Source organism: Drosophila innubila, chromosome X (assembly GCF_004354385.1).
Source record: "Drosophila innubila isolate TH190305 chromosome X, UK_Dinn_1.0, whole genome shotgun sequence".
In the NCBI taxonomy this organism is placed as follows: Eukaryota; Metazoa; Arthropoda; class Insecta; order Diptera; family Drosophilidae; genus Drosophila; species Drosophila innubila.
Genome location: NC_047626.1, coordinates 37838579 through 37853591, shown reverse-complemented (window position 1 = coordinate 37853591; position 15013 = coordinate 37838579). Strand labels below are relative to the sequence as shown.

General features: G+C 36.2%; 1 protein-coding gene and 1 long non-coding RNA gene across 2 annotated transcripts in view; one reads left to right on the top strand and one right to left on the bottom strand.

Annotated features, from left to right (window-relative positions):
• LOC117794181 (b(0,+)-type amino acid transporter 1) overlaps positions 1–15013 on the bottom strand; it is a 90888-nt gene that overhangs the window by 57921 nt on the left and 17954 nt on the right. The gene's annotated exons all lie outside the window — the stretch shown is intronic.
• LOC117794188 lies at positions 9031–10076 on the top strand. The gene is made up of 2 exons (XR_004618381.1): positions 9031–9659; positions 9690–10076. It is a non-coding gene; the product is annotated as an uncharacterized LOC117794188 (long non-coding RNA).

Sequence of the window (15013 nt, the reverse complement as noted above, 5' to 3'; positions counted from 1 at the left end):
CATAATATAAAAGCTAACCCCAGAACATATAGCAGTCTTGGCATATATCGATAACAGGAATCGACAATGAATCAACCTTCTAACAGCGGCGCGCACAATCACTGCGGACGGCAGTTCGCGCAAGTGACGAAATCAGCACGAAGGGTGCGAAAGGCGACTAGCAATATATACAGCTAACAATAAAAATTTTCTATGACTGTCCGATTCGATCGAGTTATATACCGATCGAAAGGTTTAGTCCTAACTTTCAAAATGGCGTACTAAAATTTTGCTAACTCACCTGGTTCATGAGATAAGGGGGTGTAAGTGGGAGGGGAAAAAATTTAAATGATCGCAGCTAATGGGGCCGTTGGGGCCTTTTGGTAAAATTTTTTATTTTTTTTAAATTTTTCTCAAAAGTTCGCGTCGATTTATGATAACTCGATCCTCCAAATCCGACTAGCTCAAAATATAATTTCATTTGAAATTTTTAGTGGACTTCTCAAAATGAGATGAAAAGTCAATTTGTTTGTTTGTCTGCCTGTATCAAAGCGCTTAGATGTAATGATGGAAATTTATTCCATTACGAAAATCTAGAAATGTTTGTTCTACAACTTTTAAAAAAATAATCGTAATCGTAATCGCTTGAAATCGATGTAGAGTGTGTCAAGAGTAGCCACAAACTACAACTTTGCTCAGCCTGCAATCTGGCAGCACCCATTTTCCTCTCTCACTCTCTCCCTCTCACGCAACACATTCGAGCCTGCCAAAGGCTGCTGCAGTGCGCGCGAAATTTGAAATAAAAGACAAAGTCTAATTTTATGAGATTTTTAAAGCGGAAAATGTAAAGTTTTTTTTACAATGATAATAAACAAAAACTTATTATATATATGTATGAGAAATCGGAAATATAAGTAATTAAAATAATTGTTTTGCAGCTTTCAGTGCTCGGCAAAGATGCAAAAGTAGTGCTGCAAAATGATCGCTTTTTCTCTCATGCAATTTCATGCATAGCTATCAGCTTCTGCCCGACCATATTGAAAATTGTGACGTCATAAGGAATTTTGCCATGCAAATATACATATTTATATATTATCACAATTATATTTTAATCAAATTGTATATTTGTAAAATTGCACAACTTTTAAGGATTCTGCCAACATTAAAATATTTTTACTGGCCATTTTGCAGAATCATGGATGGGTGGGCATATATCAAATATTTGTACCGTTTTTTGTTTGCGGCGAAAATCGAATTTAATTTTATTTATTTATTTTAAATTTAATTTCCGTTTGCGTTGGTGCTGGTATTTCATTTGCGTTTTCTAGTCTCCATTTCAACCGATTTGTCCAAAATTTAAAATTTAATCTCTAAAAGTATTGTGAAAGACTTGACACTTTTGAAATTTTAGAAAACAAGTTAAAAGTCGCCAACTTACTAACTTTTTGTTAGACCCCTCGTGGATCAAGGTATGAATAATATATGTAGTTCAGAGTGCTTTAATTTGATATGCTTTTGTTTCGTGTTGAGTTTTGTGTTTTGTGGGCACATGTTTTATGTAAAACCTAACCTCAGCAAACTTGTGTTTCGTGGAGTAGATCTAGCAAGATTACGCCGGATTATTAAAACTGCTAATGTGGTAGTGTGTGTTATGCAAGGTAGGCCATTTAAAGCTGACCCATGTGAAAACGCTATATCTTTTGACTGCGCTGACCAATCGACGAATGTTATACCGCGTTGAAAGCGCCGTTCGAATGCAATTTATGGCATGGAACATTGCACTATAAAAGAACGCGCCGAAATTATTCAGCTGTACATTCAAAAAAAACCTTTTAATTTTGTTTACTCAACATGCGTTTCGCTAAAAAAAAATAAAGTGAAAAGTGCTCCAGCTAAGAGCACAATTAAGCGTTTATACGCAAAAGTTGTGAGCTCCGGTAACCTTAGTAATGCCGGTTATGCATCTGGACAACAAATAAGACGCTCCGATTTGAATATCCATATCGTCTGAAATATTGGCCAATGGCATGGAAAATATTGAAAAAAGAGAGCATTTTGCTATCAAAGCTAAGCTAACTTTGTTTTTTTTTTTCAAAATCACACGGGTCAGCTTTAAATGGCCTACCCTGTGTGTATATTTTCACGATTCAAAAATATTGTAATGTATTGACGATGTGTACTTTAGTTCAATACTAATAGCTGTGCTCATGTTCATGTTCTTTTTTACCTTAGTTTCAGGGTTTTTCACCTAAACATGGTTACTGTTACTGCTGCAGCTAATTTTGGTCAATTTCCACAGAAGTCGATCCATATTTTCAGATAAATTCGAAATTACTGTAGTCTACGATAGTCCCACTAAGTTTTACTCCACCATAGTTAAGACTTAATCAAAAAGAGGTTGTTACAAAGGTTGCTTTTTTAAGACAAAAATCAATAATATAAAACATATGCACAGGTCACACAACAATTGTTTTTCTTTAATTACATACCTTTAACCTTTCTAAAAACCAAAAAAAAAGTTGCGTATAATGAAATTCAACAATTTTTCACGACAATGTGTGCAGCTATAAAAAAGGCGGGAAATGCTTTTTGTCACAGCTGTGTCTTCATATGTTGACTTTGAAAGTTCTCAGCTGATCAAAAATATCGATTAAAAATGTAAATATAAAATTTTTATGCTAATTGAACATTTTGGTGTAGGCGGGAAATCAAATTTTGATAGATTTCGAAGATAGAAAAATTTCATTTTTTTACGCTAAATCGGCCAAATCGACCACTGTGCGATGGGCAAAAAAGGTGATGACAAGGTCATACTAAAAAAATTTAAATTCTATCTTAGTCTAACTAACGTAAATACAAAATTTCAAGTCTTTAGTTTTAAAAATAGAGTTAATGCCGCATAAATCAAAAAATTGCCCATAGTGGATAGTTCAAATGGCAGCTATATGATATAGTGAACCGATTTGAACCATAATCTTCATAATCGTCTACAAGACGATTTGAACGCTATGCAACTATGGTGCTCGGCCAATAAGTTGTATCTCAATTGTTCAAAGTGTATGTTTATGACATTTAGTCGTACTAGTCCCTATTTAGGTTCTTATACGATTGACAATATCCCTTTGCAACGTATAAAATCTGTAAAGGAGCTTGGAGTTTTATTTGATTGCAAATTATGCTTTAACTTGCACATCTCCACTTAAGTTACTGACGCCAAAGGAGTACTTGGTTTTATTAAACGTTGGTCGAAAGAATTTAATGATACTTTCACCACTAAACTCCTTTACATCTCTTCAGTTCGTCCCTTCCTGGAATACTGTTCATGCATTTGGAGCCCACAGTATCAAATAAACTAGAATCGAATTGAATCAGTTCAAAAGCAATTCTTGCTTTTCGCCTTACGTGGTTTTAACTGGGATCCCAACCTTCGTTTACCACCGTACTCCCATAGGCTTCGTCTTCTCAATCTTCCGTCTTTAATTAATCGTAGGAAAACTCTTGGTGTTTTTTTTCTAGTTCCCTTCTGGCCCGCCTCACCTTTTCGGTCGTTAAAACCCTTAACCAGCTGTTTTCATCAATAAAATCGGTAGGCATAACATTTGCGCCAATTATAATATCATAATATATATTAAAATGTTGTTATTGTCTGCTTTTTATAATTTGTGCAAAGAAGCCGAACAGCTGATTTGCTTTGGGTGTCTTATCAGTTTTACATTTGGTCGTGGAAAGCCAAATATGAGGCACATTCAAATGTGAGCAAATGTGAGTGGTCGTGGAAATAGCCTATAACATTCATTCTATTAATAACAATACTAATCTTTATTATTATTTCCCCCAAAACTTGGAACAAATGTTGGATCATTTATAATTTTTGCGTACCCCAGATCTAACTTTAATTTTTTTTTCTTTAGAGTTCATAATTTATATTTAATTTCATTTGTTTTTGTAATCCTTAACTTAATTTTTATACTTGGTAATTTTTTCTTTGCCGACTGGTTTTAGTCGTGCATAAATAAATAATAATAATACATAAAGCTGTGATTAATTGACTATTTTTTTTTTTTTCAAATATTTGTATTTTTTGTACTAAATAAACCTGTACCTGTTGGTATTAGCGTAACCATATGGTAATAGCAAAAAATATGGTCCTGTCGATTATCCTGACGAGGACGAAAAACAAGAATGTATTTTTCGGATTCAGCGACCTTAAATTTATCACTCCTAAAAGTTTCATAAAGAAACTCGAAAAAAAGCGGCTCAGGACTATTCGGGTTAAAAAAAATAGATAACCGGGCCCCTAAAACAAAACTTTGGATTCTGGAGTTTTTGGAGTTCATATTTTTGGTTCAAAGAGAGTATGGCGATCTGACAGGTTGTGGGAGAGCCAAACAGACTTGGCCAATCCATAACAGAAAACGCACAGAGGAGCTACTCAGCAAGTCAAGAAAAGACATTGCGAGACTAACGGCCACAGTAACAGTAACTGGCATATAGGAACACATAAAATGAAAACAGGATTACCTTTCAACCAACACTGCCGCAGCTGCACCTGCGTACGGGAAGCGGAAACTCCGGAACATCTGCTCTGCCACTGCCCAGCACTTAGCTAAGGAAGACACATGATGTTCGGAAAGTACATACTTGACTCACTAAGCGATGTGAGCCAAAGTACACCAGACCAAATATTGAGATTTCAGAACCACAGCAAGTGGTTATAGATATCGCAGTCACAGCCAGTTGTCATTCATTTTCATACAAAAGGTCACCCACTGTGGAACAAAACGGAGCAAAGCTCCTATTGAAGGGCTGGTTTTACATCAGCTCACCACACTAACCTACCATGGCGAGCTGAAGGACGATAATGACCAAAACAAATTGTCGAATATGAAGTGATTCCAACCTGCACAGACTCCATGAGACGCGATTGCATTCACTTCGCAGCATTGTGTTGTTAGCAGACTCATCACAATGCGTTGTCGGCCCTTACTTCTTCGAAGAATACGGTAACACCATAACAGTTACTGGAGATTGTTACGTAAGCCTGTTGAAAGATTTTTTCTATCCAGAACAGCGCTGATAGAGAATCCCTTTCAATCCTGTGTGGTTTCAACAAGAAGGTGTAGCTCCTTACATAGCCCAGCATGTTATGACAAACAAATGTCCCAATAAATGTAACAAGGTGTACGAGGTGGAGCGGCGATAAACAGTGTTATAGGCAGCATAATAAGTAATATTGATATCAGCAGCCGTATCCATATCAGCAGCCGTATCGATATCAGCAGTCAGCCGCAGCAATCGTTCTTTAGCAGTCAGCAATTGAAGTCGTTCTTCAGTCTAGAGTTGATCATTGAATTGAAGGATTTACTTCAGTAGTTAAATTTTTGATGAACGAACTAATCTTCGTTCGTTCAGTGACTAGATCCCATATAGCTCGTTCAGTGAACAGACCCATTAAGTTCGTTCGTTTTGATTGATTTTTATTTAATCCTAATTTTAATACATAGTATATATATTTTATAAACAGTGTTGTCTCTAGCGAGATATAATGGAATTCAAGTCAACCAACGAAATGTATTGGGATCTATTCACTGAACGAACCTCCTTGGGAACCATTAACTGAACGAACTGTTTTGGGATATATTCACTGATCGATTTGTTTTGGGATTTATTCACTGAACGTTTTGTTTTGGGGTCTATTCACTGAACTCAATGACCTACAATCAGGGCTCAGTTCGTTCATTCACTTTAGGCATCAGTTCAATAGATCTTAGTCCGAACTCTACTTCAGTCGCAGCAGCAGCCAGCCGAGCAACCAACTCTGTACTTAATTTAATCATTTTAATTATATTTTCCTATCATTATTAATAAACTATGTTTTTACTGAATTGAATTTAAGAAACTCTACATTCTGTTGGCCCCCAGTTCGCCTGGTCTTACTGCAACCGAATTTTTTTTAGGGCTTTTGCAAACAGGAAGTCTACAAAATAAAGCCAACAAATTTGGATGAACTAAAGCAATTCATTTCAGAAAAAATTTCGGTTATTCCTGTCTTAGCTCACCGAGCAAGAATGAACAACTTTTAGATAAGATACCGCATTGCCGTTAAAAAGAAGGGAGGACTTTTAAATTCAATTATTTTAAAAAATAATGAAAATAATAGGTTTGTTGATATAATATCAAAATAATAATATATCGAAATTTTTTCCAAAACTGATATATTTATACCGAAATATTTTTTTTGTCCAAATGTCTGGATAGCGAGCGAAAATGACGCCGAAAATAGTGAGCTGAAGTTATATCTCAGCTTGCTGGATGCTTCATGGTAAAGTGATCCCTTTCAATTCTGGAATTCGCATAAGGCGTCCATGCCGGGACTTTATAAAATCGCCTCAAGATACCTCATCAGCCCTGGTAGCTCAGTGCCTTCGGAGCGGCTAGCGTCCGCTATAAAATGTTTCATCTGTGACTCTCGTAGCCGAATGACAGATCTCCACATAACGCAAAGCGTATTTTAAAAGTTCGTACTTTTTTAAAATTATATAATTAAGTTCGCTTAGTTATATAACATATTTATATCGAATATAAAAAAAATGTAGTATCTCATTGCATACTTATATCGAAGTAATAAACAATGTATCTTATTATATACCATGTTTATACAATGCATTAAGTTGCTTTAAAAGCGAGTTCCCTTAAACCGCCTTTGTAAAAACTTTTTAATGCGTTTTAACGTTAACAGGGATTCAGAGAAGCTCGCTTTTTAAACTCGTCGCTAATTTTTTACGCCGCTTTAAATATACGTATAAACACTTATTGCTTTAAAAATGTACTACAAGACCGTATGGTTCTATATACAACTACTAAGTGCCATTGAATATGCAAAGATTTGCTAAATATTTAGTATATACACAATAATAACATAATAAAGTCGCACGTAGAAACACTTAAAAATATGTGTTGTAAGAACTTATGGTTTAAGTTAAAATCAGGTTAGTTGCTCTATAAACATAATAATATACTAAAATTAAAGTTATAAGCAATGTATCTTACTAAAAACAAAGAAATAAACAATGTTATGTGTGCTTAATATTTTAGAAATCGTATCATTTCTTCTTGTTGGGCAGAGAAAAAAGGAAATAATATAAATATCAAATATATCAAATATATCGATATTTTAAATCGATATATTAAATATCATTTTGATATTTTTTCAAAACAAAATATACTATCAATACGATATTTAGAAAAATTCGACAGCCCTAGAAGATATTCACTCAGAAAAAAAAATCAAGATTACCGTACTTCAACAGGCCATTTTCAAGTACAAACGATCTCAAAAGCTGTCTAAGTTCATAATTTCCAAAGTTGACAACAAAAATCTTATTTCAAGTTCGGTTTTCACAAGTACGGAAATCTTCAAATTCGATTTATCGGGGGTACTTTAAGTACGTTTTGGGTTTAAATAAAGTGTGCAAAAATCGAAAGCATACTACTTTAAGTACACAAAAATCTTGAACTAAACCCAAAATGAACTTGTTTCTAGTACAAAACCTTGTCATAATTAATTAATTTTAATCTTAAAACATACACTAGTATGTGTACTAAAATTAAGCAAAGTACCAAAATTAAATACCTTTTAATAATGGTGTATTTTCTTTGTAAGCGACCTTTTGGAATAGGTGCTGATTTTACCAGCGATACAAGCTTAACGTTATATTTGCGTCGCTAGAACCAGTTGAGAATTCTAAGGTGCGGCAATTAAAAAGAAATATCACAAAACGTACTTGTTTTTAGTACGAAACGTTCTCATTTTTAACTTCCTTTCGATCTTGAAAAAAGCTATTTTAAGTACAAAAAAATCTTTTTTTTTTTTTTTTTTTATTACTTTGCCTTTATTTATTGAATCTTCTCCAAGGGAGACTTACAATAAGTTTATCAAATCTTATATTTAAAGCTTAACTAACAGTCATGTTGACTTAATATGATCTACGGTGCCCCAAGGGTTTATTGCTGGGCTGGAAGGTCGTTTCGTTTAAGGCGGGTTCGACTGCAAACCCGAGTTAACCGTTGAGCAAGAGGATTTGGGTGTGAGGATAGTTTAATGTTGTAGCTCGCCTTTTGTCTTGCTATCTCATCTTTGACGTATATAACGTTCAAATCTCTATGAATGTTCTCGTTTCGAACATACCATGGTGCCCCAGTGATAGTCCTCAGGATTTTTGATTGTGCTCGTTGAATGACATCAATATTGCTACTGCACGCGTTTCCCCAAAGCTGCGAGCCGTAGGTCCACACTGGTTTTATGGTGGAATTGTAGAGTAGAACCTTGTAGTCTAAGCTGAGAGGAGATCGGGGATTCAAAAGCCAATAGAGGTTGTTGGCTTTCAGTTTAATCTGCGTTTTTTTTGCTTCAAGGTGCCGACGCCAGGTGAGCCGCCTATCAAGATGAACGCCAAGGTACGTTACTTCTTTGGCTTGTGGGAGTTGTGTATTAGACAGTGCTAACGGAGGACATGTTTGCATGTTGAGAGTAAACGTGATATGCTTACACTTTTGTTCATTTATTTTAATACGCCAGTCGGCTAGCCATTTCTCTACTACCGCCAAATGTTCAGCTAGACGTGCTGATGCTTCAATGGGGCATCTGGAACGACTAAGAATTGCGGTGTCGTCGGCAAACGTAGATGTTGTTAGCCGCTCGTTTATGGGGATGTCCGCTGTGTAAATTACGTATAGTGTTGGTCCCAATACACTTCCCTGGGGAACTCCAGCTTCTATAATATGATCATCGGATGTAGTGGTGTTGCATCTCACTGCGAAGACTCTATTGTAGAGGTACGACTCGAGAAGCCTATGAGTGTACACTGGGAGCGTCGATTTGATTTTATGCATGAGACCTTCAAGCCACACTCGATCGAAGGCCTGGGAGACGTCGAGGAATATTGCGCTGCAGTATTCCCGATGTTCGTATGCTGTACGTATTTCTGATGTTATTCGGTTAACTTGCTCGATAGTTCCATGCTTTTCTCGGAAGCCAAATTGATGTGTTGGGATTGTGTTGTGTGTTCTGAGATGAGGAATTATGCGCGTCAAGAGGCATTTTTCAAAAAGCTTAGACAAGCACGGTAGTAGGCTAATTGGTCTGTACGATGATGGTATTGTATGGTCTTTTCCTGGTTTGGGAATCATTATAATGACCGATTTCTTCCATTTTTTTGGGAAGTAGCCGATGGTTGTAATCGCGTTGAAAAGTTTACAGATGAGGGAAATAGCACAGTTTGGAAGTTCAATGATCATTTTTTGAGTTATTAGATCGCAGCCTGGAGCTTTCTTTGGTTTCATCTGTTCTTTTATGACTTTTACAATTTCATTTGGACGAAATTCAGGTGGTTCAGGTTCGCCAGGACTATCAGATACACAGGATGATAGTAAAAACGAATTTGTTGCGGGATTTGGTTGGAATACATGACGTAGGTGAGCAGCAAATGTGTTAGCTCTGTCTTTGTCGCTACGGGCCCAGCAGCCTGAGGAGTTTCTTATAGGCGTTACTGTTTCGATCGGCGCACTTAGCGTAGGGTGAGCCCTCCACAAAGGATGCTTGGTACTGGTTGGTGATAATTGCTCTATGTAGCGGCGTTGGGCATCTGCTTCTTCATGCTTAAGAGCTTTGCTGAGTCTGCGTGAAGCATCTTTAAAGCGTTGTTTTGTAGATGGCGACCGGTGAGACTGCCACTCACGTCGCAATCGTCGCTTTTCCAGAACAAGTTGTTCTATTTGAAGATTAGTTTTACGTTTATTCGTCTGCACATGCGCGCGTTGTGGAGTAGAGATCTTAGCTGCTGCAACAAGTACTGATTCTAATAAGTCCGCAGAGCAGTCGATGTCCGCTTCGATGTTGAACTGCGGAGCAAGATCGAGGTGAGAGCTAACGTATTTCTTGTACTTGAGCCAGTTGGTTCTGTGTGTTGTGAGTCTATTAGAATATTCCACATATTCCGGGGATTGGAGTAGATTTAATAACACGGGGGAGTGGTCGGATGAAAGATCCGAAAGTGCTACGGCGCTTATCAGATTGCGTGGGATGTTTTTTGTCACAGCAAAATCTATTAAGTCTGGTTGTTTGTTGGGGTCTGCTGGCCAGTATGTAGGACTACCCGGGGAAACATAGTTGAGTTTGTTGCTTGCTCTTAAGCTAGTTTAGTACGAAAAACTCAGTTGTTTCTGGAGGTATCTTTTCGAGACTCACGGATTATATATTTGCCATGGTCTTATATACTAACATGAATAAAAAAAAACTAGTTCATACACGGAAAAATAGTTTGTTTTTAAGTTTGTTAATGTGGTAATTTTCATCAAGTACCCTGTAGTAATCCGATTTTAGCCAAATTAAGTCAGGATGTAACAGGTGGTTCCAAATACCATACACAATCTGTGAATTTGGTTAAGATATCTAAGAAACAAAAAACGTTTTTAGACCCCGTACTTAAAAAAAAGTACAGGGGTCTATTGGGTTTGTTTTAACGAATATGTGCGTAACAGGCAGAATGAGGCGTGGCAGACCCCATAAAGTATATATATTCTTGATCAGCATCAATAGCCAAGTCGATATAGCAATGTCCGTCTGTCCGCTTGTCTGTCCGTCTGTCTGTCTATCTGTCTGTCCGTCTGTATGAACACCTAGATCTCAGAGACTATAAGAGCTAGAGACGCCAAACTTGGTATGTAGGTTCCTCTATATTGCAAGCAGATCAAGTTTGTTTCAAAATTTGCCCACAAACCCTTTATCGCCCACAAATGGAAAAAAAAAATTTCATATCGAAATTATAAGAACAATTTAAAAGCTAGTGACACCAAATTTGGTATGTAGATTCCTCAATATTGCAGGCAAATCAAGTTTATATCTTTTTTTAATCGGACCACTATATCATATTGCGCCCATAGGAACAATCGGTCGAAAATCAAGTTTTAGTATGAAAAACATTTTTGTTTTATGAGACATCGTAACCAATCTGATAGAATATACATTTAAGTTAACTAAATATTTTTTAATTTTTTCCATTATTAGTTTTTGCCATAGTAAGTACGGGGTCTCCGACAGTCGAGTATGCTCGACTGTAGCACCGGCTCACTAGTTTATACTACAGTTTAATTTGAACCCGATTGTTCCTATGGCAGCTATTAGATATAGTAACCCATATTTGACCGAATTTGGTCATTATGTAAAAAATAATCTGTTACTTTGGTTGAGGTAGCTCTTAATCTAACAAAGTTTTTTGTACTAAGTAATTTTCTCAATGTGTGAAATTTGACTTCAAATTTGACGCCCTTGTAATTAATACTTCGCAAAACGCCGTCTTATTGCTCTATAAAATTGTCTTAGCAATGTTGTGTGAAAATTTCAGCCTCCTAGGTTTTATGGTTTGAGCTGTGAAATTATCAGTAAGTCAGTGAGTGAGTAAGTCAGGTCAAAGAACTTTATACATGTTAATAAAGGATAATTCGAAACAGATTGTTCCTAAGGCAGCTATATGCTATAGTTAACAGATTTTGACCAAATTTGGTCAGAGTGTAACACATGATAAGAGATAAATTCTTTGAGTTTGGTTGAAATAGCTCAAAAAAAAAAAACAAAAAAGTTGTTTATACTAAAGGTTAATTTGCATCAGATTGTTCCTATGGCAGCTATATAATATAGTAACTGATGTTGACCAAACTTAGTCAGGGTGAAACAGGCAGTCCCAAATGTATATTGTGTGACTTTGGTTGAGATGCCTCGAAAGCCAACAAACTTTTCCATACTCAGCAATTTCCTCAAAGTGTAAACCTTGACCCTGTATTTGACCCCCTTGCAATTAGAATTTCGCAAAACGCCGTCTTATTGCACTATTAAATTGTCTCAGCTATATTGTGTTCAAATTTGAGATTCCTAGGTCTTATGGGTTGCGCTGTGAAATGATCAATGAGTCAGTCAGTACAAAATTGAATGGCGGAGCAGAGACTGAATGAGGGTATCTGGTCAGGATGGCCGAATGTAAATGGGGAATAGTATTATGGCCTAGTAGGCGGCGTATATTCGGGCCTAGGTCTGAAATATCTTCTCTATTTAAGGGTCAATCGCATTGAAATTTTCAGGGTCGTTTAACAGGCTTACTTCTCAACTAATTGTTCACTTAAGGAGTGCTACCTTAAAAATTACGCCTGTAAATCATTTTGTGCGATTTGTGGGCGAAGGGGGCGTGATATCTAAACTTGGAAACAAACTTTTCCAGCGTATGGTATCCAGAAATCTACATACCAAATTCGAAGTCTCTAGCTCTTATAGTCTCTGAGATCGACGCGTTCAAACAGACGGACAGGCCTAGATCGACTCGGCTGTTGATCCTGATCATATATACTTTATGGGGTCTGCCACACTTCTTTCTGACTGTTACATACATTCTGCCAAACACATAATACCCTTTTTTCCCCCTTTTTTAATGTGCTCAGGGTATTAAAATAATCCCACAAAAAAACCTCTACACGAGGTGAAAGTCTAGTGACGAAAGCAAATTCTAGCCCCAAAATTTCTGATATCCAATTTTGTGACGAACAAAATTCAGTTTAATATAAAAATTTTAAATAAAAATATAAACTAATCAAAAAAATTACGAAAATTGGCATTGTGCACTGTGTGCAAAAAGGGTGAGCTTCTTTGTACATAAAAACTACTTTTTGCGCAGTGCCGAATGACAATTTTGGTTTTTTTTTTTTTAATAATTTATATTGTTATTTTAAATTTTTATATTAAACTGAATTTTGTTCGTCACAACATTATTTAACAAAAATCGTAAAAGCCGTTTTGAAAACGCCTAAGCTAAAGCTAAAAAGCCTTATTTCACATGTAAGCTTTTTTAGCACTTTAATTCAAACAGACAAACAAACAAACAGACAAACAATTTTTTTATCTCATTTTGAGAAGTCCACTAATAATTTCAAATTTAATTATCTGTTGAACTAGTTGTTGGATTCGGGTAATCGAGGTATTAATCAACGCATAATTAGAATTTAAAAAAAATAAAAAATGTTAACAATAGGCCGCAACGGCCCCATTAGCTGCAATCATTTAAATTTATGTCCTCCCACTTACACCCCCTTATCTCATAATCCAGGTCATGATGAAATTATAATAGGTGGTGGCTTCACTTGACGTTGCCTCTTTTTCGGGGCCACGATTGCTCAGTTCGAATGTAAACGTCAACGTAAGCAGTTGTGTTGTGAAAAATGCCCCGTGTGTGTAAAATTTGTCGCTCAAATTCGAGTAGTTTGATTCGTTTTCCGAGAGACATAAATAAAAGAAACATATGGATAAATGCAACAGAAACAATATTAGAAGCCGACAATAGAATTTGTGTAAAGCCTTTTAATGAAGATGATTTTTATATATCAGCCAAACGCAGTTCCTCAAAAAGAGATGTTTTTATACACGGAAGAAATTCAATCTATTGTCAGTGATAATTTGTGTGATTTTGGTTCGCAAACTGAGTAAGTACACCCTTTAAACTATTATTTCTGTGAATCTTTAGAAATTGTGCTTATATTACAGAAATAAAATAATAGAAAGCGGAATTGCACTCGAAAATATGCGATTAAAATCAAAAATAAAGGAGTTGCAAGAAGAAAATGATCGGCTCGTCAAAATTAAGACCATGGAAACATTAAAAGACTCGCTTAGAAATATATTCACTGAAAAGCAAATATAAGGGCCTCCTCTATAAAAATCCGGACACTTAAATCAGGCTATAACTTTCTTACCTGTTGTTCGATTCTAATGAAATAAAGTTTAATTTAAAGAGGATGCTTTGCATTTATATTTATTACAAAAAATTATTAAATTTTGTTTACAGCGAATAAAATGGCGAGTGTTCTTTTTAATGTTTGACATAAACTTCTGCACACATTTTCTGTCCACTTTCGCAGCGTATTTGTTAAAGGCAATCAGCATTGATTTCTCATTTTCCACAATACTACCACTCCTTTTCAATTTTCCTTTAACGATTGCCCAATATCTTTCGATAGGACGAAGCTCAGGACAATTAGGTGGGTTAAGCCACTTCGGTAGCACATCGACCTGGTTTGCTTCATAACACAGCTTCGTCGTATTTGAATAGTGACACGTCGGCATATCAGGCCAGAACTTTACTGGTGATCGGTGCATATGTATAAATGGCAAAAGCCGTTTTTGCATGCACTCCTTCACGTACACTTCTGACGTCATTGATGATGTTGTTACAAAAGCGCGCGACTTCAGACCGCAGCTACAGATAGCTTGCCATATTAAAGCTTTCCTTCCAAATTTGTCCATCGGTATATTTTTAAATTTTGAGGCAACACATCCACGTTTATAGGCATAGTAAAATTTTCGGCCTGCAAGCTGCTTAAAATTCATTTTGATGTACGTTTCATCGTCCATTATTATGCACCCTTGAAATTTGGTAAGAACTTGGTCGTAGAGCAAACGAGCACGTGTTTTTGCGTTTAAATTTTGTTTATCCGACCTGTTAGGATTTTTTACACATACTTTATACCTTCGGAAAGTCGTATTCGTCGAATAGTGGAAGCGCTTGTTTTTAGTCTTTTTGCTCTATCACCGTCACTCAATTCAGGATTTGCTCGCAATGATCTTATTACCTTTGCTCTTAGATAACGGTTTCTACAACCACGTTTTAAAGTTTGGTGTTTGGCTCTATTTGTAGTGTGAGTCTCCTTAAAACGTTTTAAAACATCACACATGGTTGACTTGGCGATTTTCAAAGTTTTTCCGAACTTTGAAAGTGACCAATCGGGATTTTCTAAGAAATTGTGCACAATTTTATCACGTTGCGCCTTTTCCATTGTTTACCATTCTGCCAGAATTGCAACGATTTTATCGAAACTTTGCATAAAGCACGGCATAATCATCGATAACAATCGTGCATACTCAAATTTGGAAAAAAACTTAAATTGTTTTAAAAAACCAGCTAACTTTGTGTCCGGATTTTTATAGAGGAGGCCCTTA